Here is a 9473-nt window from a genome sequence, read left to right as displayed (position 1 = left end):
GAAGAGCAGGCGCGGTGGAAGGAGGACATGGGGGGGGGGCTAGTCCTGGCTGCCCACCTCTGCGGGCGTGACCTCTCTGTGCCTCTGTTTGCTCGACTGGAAAATGGGGACGCTGATGGCACCTACCGTGGAGGGCTGCTGGGAACCGTGAGCTAAACGGCGTTTACAGCGCTGCGTGCTGCCCGCCCAGCGGGGGTTGCCGCTGCCGAGGGAGCTGCGGGCCTGGTGTGGCCAAGGGCAGCCAGCCACCAGCGTGGGGGGAGCCGGGTGCGCGGCGGGGAGGGGGGGGCTCGTCAGGAGATCTGTGGCGTTGAGTCCAAGAGTTCCGGGGGAGGGAAGTGACACCTGTGGTTGTGTCTGGGCTCAAGCCCATTCTGTCCCCTGCACGATCTTTCCCCAGCGAATGACTCGTTCCTTTGTCGGTGGGGAGGCTTCACTGAGGGGCGGGGCTGGTGCCAGGTGGCTGAGGTGGAGGTGGCCATCTGCGTCCGGACGGTAGGCACAGCCCTGAGCACGCCAGACACCATCCCCACCCCGGCGCACCCCCAGTCTGGGGGAGCGGAGAGAAAGCAGACAAAACCCCATCTCCCAGCCGCGGGGGCCGTGGCCCGGGAGTCAGCCTGAGTGGCAGCCGAGGAGCTCAGCGTGGGGGCAGGAGGCCCCTGGCCTGACCCGGGTGGAAAGGAGGGAGCTCCTGGGGACAGGGGGCAAGTGGCTCAGCTGGGGTGGGGTCTCCGGGCCAGCCCTGCTGCGGTCTCTGCGTTCCCTGGTTGGAATTCCCTTCTCCCTCCCCCCGTCTGGGACTAGAGGGTCGGAAGCTGCTGGAGGCCATGATTAGCATAGGCTGTGCAGCCTTACCTTGATTTGACCTTGTGACTCTGGCCCAGGGGATCTCCCTTCAGCTTCCGTCTCCTCCTGGAAGGTGCAGGCCAGTGAGAGGGGTGGTGTTAGCCTGGCACGCGCGGCAGGGGACTGACACTGGGTTATAGGTCGCTGGTCTAAGCCTGCCACATTGTCTGCAAGGGACGATGTGTCCCAGGTGTGGGCAGCCAGGTGCCCGGTGATCATAAAGCCCTGAGACGGACGGGTGGGGCCGGGAGGGGCACTCGGCCTTGAGATCCTGCCCGGCCCCCTCCTGGCCCCTCACGACTCAGGAGGGAGTCCCTGCCCCTTGGTCCTTCACCCTCCCGCTTTCTCCCTTCAGGGACTTGCTCTGGAGGATTCCGGGTCAGGGTCGCAGGCGTGGTGCAGGGTGGGGCCGTTGGCGCCCTCCACACCTGCCCAGAGCAACCACGCCCACCTGTCCCCGAGCTTGAACAGAGTACAGCAGCCCTGACTGGGTTGAAGAATCTGGAGTTCCCGACTTTCCCCGCCCCCACTCCCTTTGTTTCCCGAAAACCAGTTCTATGAAGGAAATTGAGACCAGGCTTTCCCCTGGCCTGCAGGGCTTGGACGGGGAGAGTCCGTGGCCTCGTGTGAGTCTTTGGGTGACTTCCTTATTTTCATTGTTGTGTGGGCAGCGCCCGCAGATGCCCGGGCTTCAAGGTGCCCTGTCCAGTGCGTCCGACAGCTGTGTCCACCGCGAAACTGCCACTCAAAGCCAGGCCTCGAACTTGTCCCCCAGCCTCCGGGTGGCTTTTGTTCCGTCAGGCGGGGCGTTCTTGAAAACAGTCCAGGCTGGTTTGGGGGAGGGGGCTCTGCCTCCCCACCCCCCACTCCTTGCACCGAGAATGAGAGAGAGAGAGAGAGGGAACCCCCTTTATTCCCTCTTTTTGTCTCTTTCAAACGATTCATCACCCACAGCTTTGGCAGGAATGAGTCTGGGCTGTTTTTCTTTAAGATTGTTGGCGGATTTGCCTCCCCGCTAATTGCGTCTGTGCGGCTGGGGGTTCGTGTTCGCTGGGTACGTTACACATGTCAGAGCAGAACGGTGTCACGGGTGGAAACCTGCCTCACCACACGGGCGGGGGTCAGATTCCAGGCGAGGATGGCGGAGGGGACCCTGGCCGATAGGTGCTTAATGAGAAAGGGGCGCTCTCGTGATCCCCTCCCGGGGACATGTAGCGAAGTCTTCAAAGACAGATTTGGGCCAGGGGGCGGCAGGGGGTGTCTCTTGTAGACCCAAGAGGGACATTCCAGAAAATTGGCCACATTCTTCCTTGAGTTGAAGGGGATGGCAGCGGCCAGCTGGAGTTTCCAGACCTGTGCCGTGTACCCTGGGGGACCCCTCCGCGGAACCCAGCTCTGCCCTGAGCCTCTGATTTGCCAGAGGTTGGAGTCCCCAAGTGCTTGGTGCACCCCCCCCGGGAAGGTGCCTGGCTCTGACTCCCCTGACCTCCTCTGCCCCCGTGCCCGGCATGTCTCGTGTGCTGAGCCCCAGCCGAACCTGTGCCAGGCAGGCACTGAGCCAGGCCCTTGTCGTTCACTGATTCTCCTAACCATCTGAGCAGCCCCGGAGGACTGGCTGGTCACCGCTGGCCACCGTGGACAGTTGGCACGGGTGTGTGGGTGGAGGCACAAATGGGGGTGAAACCCACCCATTCTCTGCTCCCTAAGCCACGTATGCTCTGCAGGGGTCAGAAGCCACAGCCCCTTCCTCTGCTTTATAAACGAGGAGACTGAGGCATTCGATGGTAGGTAGCGGCCAGAATGCCAGCCCACCCTTGGCTCTGGCACCTCCACTTAGCCATGTCGCCTTTCAGGCAATTGGTGACGAGTCCGTGCCGCGAAGGAGAGGCGCACTCCTCTGCCCCTTTGCCCTTGTCCCGTGTCACAGAAGTGGCCCTGGAGGACTCTTCTGGAGCCCAGAGTCCGTCTTGCTTCGTTCCTGCCTCATTGCTGATTCCATTACGGGGTGAGACGGCCTCTGTCCCCTCTCGCCTGTGCGCATCTGGAGTCGCATCTGGTGAGGAGCCTGAGGGCAATGCGGAGGGGGGGACACGCAGGGAGGGTCCTCCTAATTTTCATCTTGTACTCCGGGCGCCTGGCAGCGGGGGCCTGGCGGACGCCCTCCGAGCAGCGGCGAGCTCCAGGACATCCTGTGTCACCTCTCGGCCAGCGTTCAGGGTTCCCTTCTAAGCTGGGCCTGAGGCGGACCCCAAGTCGCGCAGCCCCTGGGCTGCAGTTTCCTCTGACTGCCCTTTTCTGCTGCCCCGGCCCCGTTCTCCGGCCTCTTCCGGTCGGCTGGTTGAGGCCCCTCCGCTGGCCCCAGGGCAGAACCCCCGGGAACCATAGTCACATTCCTCAGCTGTGACTGCTTCACTTCCGGTGCAGAGCGCACCGGCTGGGGAAGGGGCAGGGGCCACACTGTGTGGGGTACTCACCTTAGGGGTCAGGCTCCCCCACAGCCCAGGGTCCTCCTGCTGCCCCTTGACGTGCCTCGTTCCGGCCCTGCCTTCCAGGCCTCCCTGTGTGTCCCCCGTGCGAGGGCCTCCCGTGCCCACCTCGGTCCTTAGAGAGCACCGCCCGCCCAGCTGCTGCTGTCATGGGTGCTGGAGCGCCGCGGTGACCCTCGCAGCCCTAGGAGGCAAGCTCCATCGCCTCCGCGTAGGGATGGCTCAGGGGTGGCACCGGTCGTCAGCCAGACGGGCCCGGTTCTCCAGGCCGCAGAGCCCACGACCTTCCCCGTGGGTGCTGGGGTGTGTGGGGGGGGTGGCTCTTTCACAAGAGGCTGAGGCCCCAGGCCCAGCCGCCGGACCATGTCATCTCTGTGCCTCGGTTTCCTCTCTTGAAAGGAGACAGTTGGGAGCAGTAACTGAGGCACCCCAAGGCGTTAGGCGCTTGCCCAGTGTCGGGCACGTCACCGCTTCAGAGTTGGGGCCAGAGAATGGCCGGCCCCGTGCGCAGCGGGGCAGAGCAGAGGGCTGCGTCGTCGCTCTGAGCCCCCAGCCCCCAATTACCCGCTAAGCCCCTGCGCTTTCAGGGCCAGGGAACCCGGGCGCACATCTGCTGTCCCTTTTGTAGCTCACAAAGGCCGGGCTGCGCAGCTGATTAGCAGGACGGGGGAGACATTCGCACGTCATAGGCGGCAGCTAATAGCCTGTCGTGGATGAGGGAGACATTTGCATGTAATCGCCCCGCCAGTCGCCAGTCGGTGCCCCTAGTACTTTTTTCAGAAAAGCCCGGCCCTTTCTTTGTCTGTTTTCTTGGGGTTGCCCTTCCGCACACCCCACAATTAGGCTCCTCTTCAGGCTCCCCTAGACCAGTCCTGTAGGGCCCGGCGGACCCAGCCGCGGGCAGGCCCTCCGAGAGGAGTCTCCTGTCCCCTCTGACCCCATGGAGCTGTCGCTGGCCGTGAGGGTGGCTGGGTATGTCCCTGGGTACAGAGCAGCTCTTCGGTGCTCCTGGTTCAGACCCAGCGGCGGCCGGGGAGGCCTGTGGCCCGCGGGCCGAGGGGGCCGTGCTTCCCCTTAACACAACAAGAAACCCTGGGGGGGAGTCCTGCCCTCCCCCCACCCATGGTGGCCTCCCAGACCAGGAACCTCTTCCGTTCTCCGTCCTGCCTGAGCTTCTCCCCAGCGTCTCGCCACCCTGTTGCCGGGAGGTTCTGGAAACTTCCTCCTCAGGGCCCCTCCTGAAGTAGACTCACCTTTTGGATTCTTCAAGCTGCCCCATAAATTGCCGACCTGCCACCAACGCGAGCCTTGTCGCGCTCCCAGAGGTGACTTGCCGTTGAGTTTCTGTGAATATTGTCAGAGGATCAAAGGGTGAGACGTTAAACACGCGCCGCATCCCCGCAAAGCGCTGCCGCTAGAACCGAGCCCCCCCCCCCCCCCCAGTCCGGGAGGTAACCCGGAAGGAGGAACGTTCCACCCACTTGGTTTCCCTGTGGAAGGGGCCCTTTTGAGCAGCCTCAGGACCCATCCAGGAGCTTGTGGGGCCCAAAGTGAAGATGTTCCCAAGCGCCGTGTGAAGCTGGTCGCTCTCTCCAGATGGCTGCTCCCATCTGTGTCCCCGAGAAGTGCTCCGTCGAGCTGGTCCCCTGGTCTGGGGGCCAGAAGGGGCCCAGGGGCCGAGGCCGGAGCTCTCTCCGGAACCCCTCTCTGCCCTTTGCCTCCGGCCAGAATGCCCTGGGGATGTGGTGACCAAGGTGGGTGGTTTGGGCCCCAGACGACACAGACGCTCCCCAGCGGTGCGATACTTGAGCTTCCTAGACACCAAAGTGGAGGCTTGCAGGGGTGGGGGGTTCGGGGGTGGAGGTGAGGCTCCAGGTGGCAGAGCCCAGGTTCAGACCCGGGCGTGAAGTGCGCCGGAGCTCCGGGAAAGGTGCTTCGCCCTCTGGTGCAGGGAGAAGGGCCTCCCCGGCCGGCGGCCCCTGGCCCGAGTCTGCAGGGGACCTGCCCCTCCTCCCTCGCGCCAGGAGGGGTGTGAGCGGGAAGCTGGTCCAGTAGCGAGTCCCTGGTGCGAAGGCGACACTGTCCTTTCCTACCTAAGAACGCCCCTCCGCTCAGGCCGCGCTTGCACCACCCCTGCCTCCAGCAGGCTGAGGGACGTTGCTGGTCACGCCGGCTCACTCTGGGGAGGACGCAGATGTCGAGTGGCCGCCAGGCCTCCCCTGCTGTCATGATCGCCTTCTGTCTAGTTACCTCTTGTGTTCGGGGTAGAAATTCCAACTGCGCAGGAGGGTGGAACGTGAAAAGCCCTCGTCTTCCGCCCGCCTGGGCCTGGCCTGTCCCCCCCACGGCGCCGCTGGAGTTTTAGGCACATCCAGGCACGCGTGCCCAAGTGTCTCGCGGGGATCCCACCGCCCCGGAAGGTCTCAGTGCTTAGCTGGTGGGAGAGGAGGGTGCCCGACACAAAGAGGCGGCCGCTGAAGTCCCGTTGTCAGTGTTTCTTTCCAGAGAAGCCCCAGGCAGGCAGCACCCTGGGTCCCTCTCTCTCTCTCCACCCTCCATCTTCTACCTGTGGCTCACAGACCTTACAGCCCTGTCCCTGCCTGGGGGCTGGGCCAGCCTAGCAAGCCAGCGGCCGCCGCTTGTCACTGGCTACACCTTCACTGGGCACTTTGCTTCCCAGCCGCTGTGGACGCTGGGTCGGGGTTTATCTTCGCAGACACTGGCAGAATGAATTACAGGATAAGACCCCCAAAGGGCGGCCAGGGGTGTCTCTGACAGATTCTCTTGGGGAGAGATGTGCGGTCGAGGGCCGCCTCCGGGCTTGGCGCCCCTGGTGCCTGCGGGGAGGGCTGGGATCGCCCCCCCCCTCCCCCCGGCCTGGCTGGGCCACAGGAACCCGGGGTGACCTCACGGTCCCCAGACACCCCGGGGCTGGGCAGCTGCGTGGAGCGTCCCCCGGGGCAGCACGGGAGAACAGGGCTTAGGCTACTTGGCTGAGAGGGAGGCCAGGCCAGGGGAGGCTTCCCGGGGTTGGAGTTTTTTCTGGCACCAATCTGATGACGGGTGAAGCGGCCACTCTGGTGACCGAGCACCTAGTACACTTCCCACGGCCCACATTTTCTCACGGAATCTTCGCGGCGGGTGTGTGTGTGGGGGGGTGGTTATCTTCTTTTTATCCCCATTTCTCAGATAAGGCTCCTGAGCTCGGGGGCGCAGGCAGCTGGGGGAGGGGCGCCTGTCAGGCCCTCCACGTGGGTCGTCCTGAGCGCTGTGTCATTACCACTCTGATGGATGGGGAAACAAAGGCCCACGGTCACACGGCTGGAGAGCAACACGTTTGGTCCCGAACCCTGGTCTCCCATGATGCTCGGCATTTAACCGGTGCCGTTGTTGGCCTGCCCTGCTGGAGGGGCCGGCACTGCCCCCTTCCCTCTCCTGGCCACAGGGGTGCACACCACGCAGGAACAGGGGGAGCTTCTGGGAGCACCTGTTTGGAAACTCGGTTAACTGCCACCAGGCACTGGGGGAGATGGGAGGCCCTTCCAGGAAGGCGAGCCCCGAGCAGAGGGTTGCCCTTCCGGTGGGCCGAGGAAAGCGCCTTTGCCTTTCCCGCGCCTCAGCCTCCATTTCTCCGACCTTCCTTGACGATGGAGTATTTCCCCCCGGAAGGTGCACAGCCTGTGTTGTGTTTGGCGGCAGCAGGTGATTTAGCAAAAGACCTCACATTTGGGCAAGCGGTTCTGCCCACCCCCAGCCCCCTACGCCCCAAGTCGGCCAAGATAAATAGCTTTAATTAGTTCTCGTTTGGTGGCTCTGGTGGTTCCCCTGCTCAAGAGGCAAGGACTTGGAATGGAGCCCCCTTCCCCCTGAGCTGGGGGCCACCTTCCTGCCCCATCCCGCACCTCTCTCCAGCGGTAGCTCCCCTCCTCTTGTGTGAAGATGGAAGGTTCTCGGGGGCAGGGTGTACCTCCAGGCATTCGTCCTTGTTCCCCTGGGTCCGACCCGGGTCTGACCAGCCTGAAGGACCCAGTGACCCTCTGCGTCTTCCATTACTGCTTGCTCCAGGGGACGGAGGGCAGGAAGGTCACTGTGTGGCTGCCCCGTGCCCGGTGTCACACTGTCAGGGCCTGGGCATCTGGACTCTCGCACCGTGTGCTTCTTGCACTTAAGAAAGGGGCCTGGGCTTCCGGACCCCATGCTTCTGGCCAGCTTGCCTCCCGAGTGCCCCCTAGGTCTGGGCGTGCTAGCCCCGCGCGGAGCCCTGGGTCTGTGCGTCCCTGGGTCATCCGTTGGGGAGCACGGGGGGTTAAATAAGGAGTTGCCATGCGATGGGGGCTTGTCCAGGAGGGAGGTGACAGGGACACAGGACAAGGGGGAGAGGGTGTTCTGGATCTCAGGAGCCATGGAGGCCAGCGAGAGGTCTGGCCCATGGTCTAGGGGTGGTGAAGGCCCACATGGCTCGACTAGGGACACGGATGAGGCTTGAGAGCCCTGTAAGGAGTTTGTACTTGTTCCAGAAGGCTCTGGGAGGCCATGGAGAGGTCTAAGCAGGAGAATGACCACAGCAGATTGGCTCCTCAGCTCATGAGCCACTGGCTTCTCCGCTTTCCTCGTCTCCCGCTTGGCCTGCAGTCCCCCCAGCCCTGTGCCCATCCCCATCCCCATCCCCCAGCGAGGCGCTCAGTCCCTCCAGGTGCTTCCACGGCTGTGGGAGCAGCTGGGCCCCTGAGCCCCTTGAGACCCAAATCCGCCTGTCCAGCCTGGAGTCTGTCTCGGCAGCCTCTTTCCCCTCATTCTCTCAACTGCCACCCTCCGAGGACAAGTGTGTCCTGCCCTGCTCTTGGTGCTGGTACTGAACGCTTATTTCTTTATTTTCCTTTTAAAGATTATTTATTTTGAGAGGGAGAGAGAGAGAAAGAGAGTGGGTGAGGGGCAGAGAGAGGGAGAAGGAGAGACAGAGGACCCCAAGCAGGCTCTACACGGTCATCGCAGAGCCCGATGCAGGGCTCAAACTTCCAAACTGGGAGATCATGACCCGAACCGAAATCAAGAGTCGGACGCTCAACCCCGAGACTGAAGACTTGTGATGACCGCCTCCCCACGCCAGCTGCGTGGCCCGCAGTCCGCTCCATTCTGTCGCCGCCTGCCTGGGGAGAGTGTCCCAGCCCACAGTGTAAGGGCTTAGCCCCACCAGCCTATGGTCCTCCGCCCCCACCGCCAGTCACAAGCCCGGGTTGTCACCAGTGCGTCTCACCCCCTGGCTGTAGATCTGAGGTCCCCATGACCCCCCTCCACGGCTTCGATGAATTTGCTAGAGCGGCTCACAGCTCAGGGGAAGACAGTTCACTCACTAGATCAGTAGTTGACGGAAGGGGATACAACCCAGGAAGAGCCTGATGGAGGGGCCGCGCGGGGCAGGGGTGTGGGGACCCGGGCTTCCGTGCCCTCTCCAGGCGCCCCTCCCAGCTCCTCCGCGTATTCACCGGCGGGAAGCTCTCTGCTGCCCCGCCTTGGGGATTTATGTTTATGGAGACTTTGTTATGCTGCATGATTGATTAAGTCATTGGCTATTTGGAGGCTTAGGGCGACTGAAAGTTCCAGCCCTCTAATTGCTTGGCCCCCCTGGCAACCCAGCTGCAGCTTAGGGGCTTTTGGACAGTTACGTCACTGACCGAAACTCTGAGTGGTCAGAGGAGGCTTTGAACGAACCGCGGAAGACGCCTTCTATCGTTCTCCTCACTTAGGGTTTCAGGCGCTTTGTGCCAGACAGCTGTTGTTTTGCTTTGTTTTAGTTTATTTATTTTTGAGACAGCCTGCATGAGCGGGAGAGGGACAGAGAGGGAGACTGAGGGACAGAAGCGGGCTCTATGCTGAGAGCAGAGAGCCCCACGGCGGGGCTTGAACTCAGGAACTGTGAGATCATGCCTGGAGCTGAACCGACCGAGCCACCCAGGCGCCCCTGCCAGATGGCTGTTGACTATGAATCACAGCGTCACACACACGGCCTCCTTTTCTCTCCGCGTTCCCATGTGCCTTTTTCCCTTTTGCCGGAGAGTTGGCTCCCAGTCCCTCTCCCGGCCTGGCTTGGGCGCTGTCCCCAGGCTCCCGCAGCGCCTCTGCCCCCCCCACCCCCCCCCA

Source organism: Crocuta crocuta, unplaced genomic scaffold (assembly GCF_008692635.1).
Source record: "Crocuta crocuta isolate KB4526 unplaced genomic scaffold, BGI_CrCroc_1.0 scaffold115, whole genome shotgun sequence".
NCBI classification, from domain to species: Eukaryota; Metazoa; Chordata; class Mammalia; order Carnivora; family Hyaenidae; genus Crocuta; species Crocuta crocuta.
Note: the sequence above shows the minus strand (reverse complement) of the source record.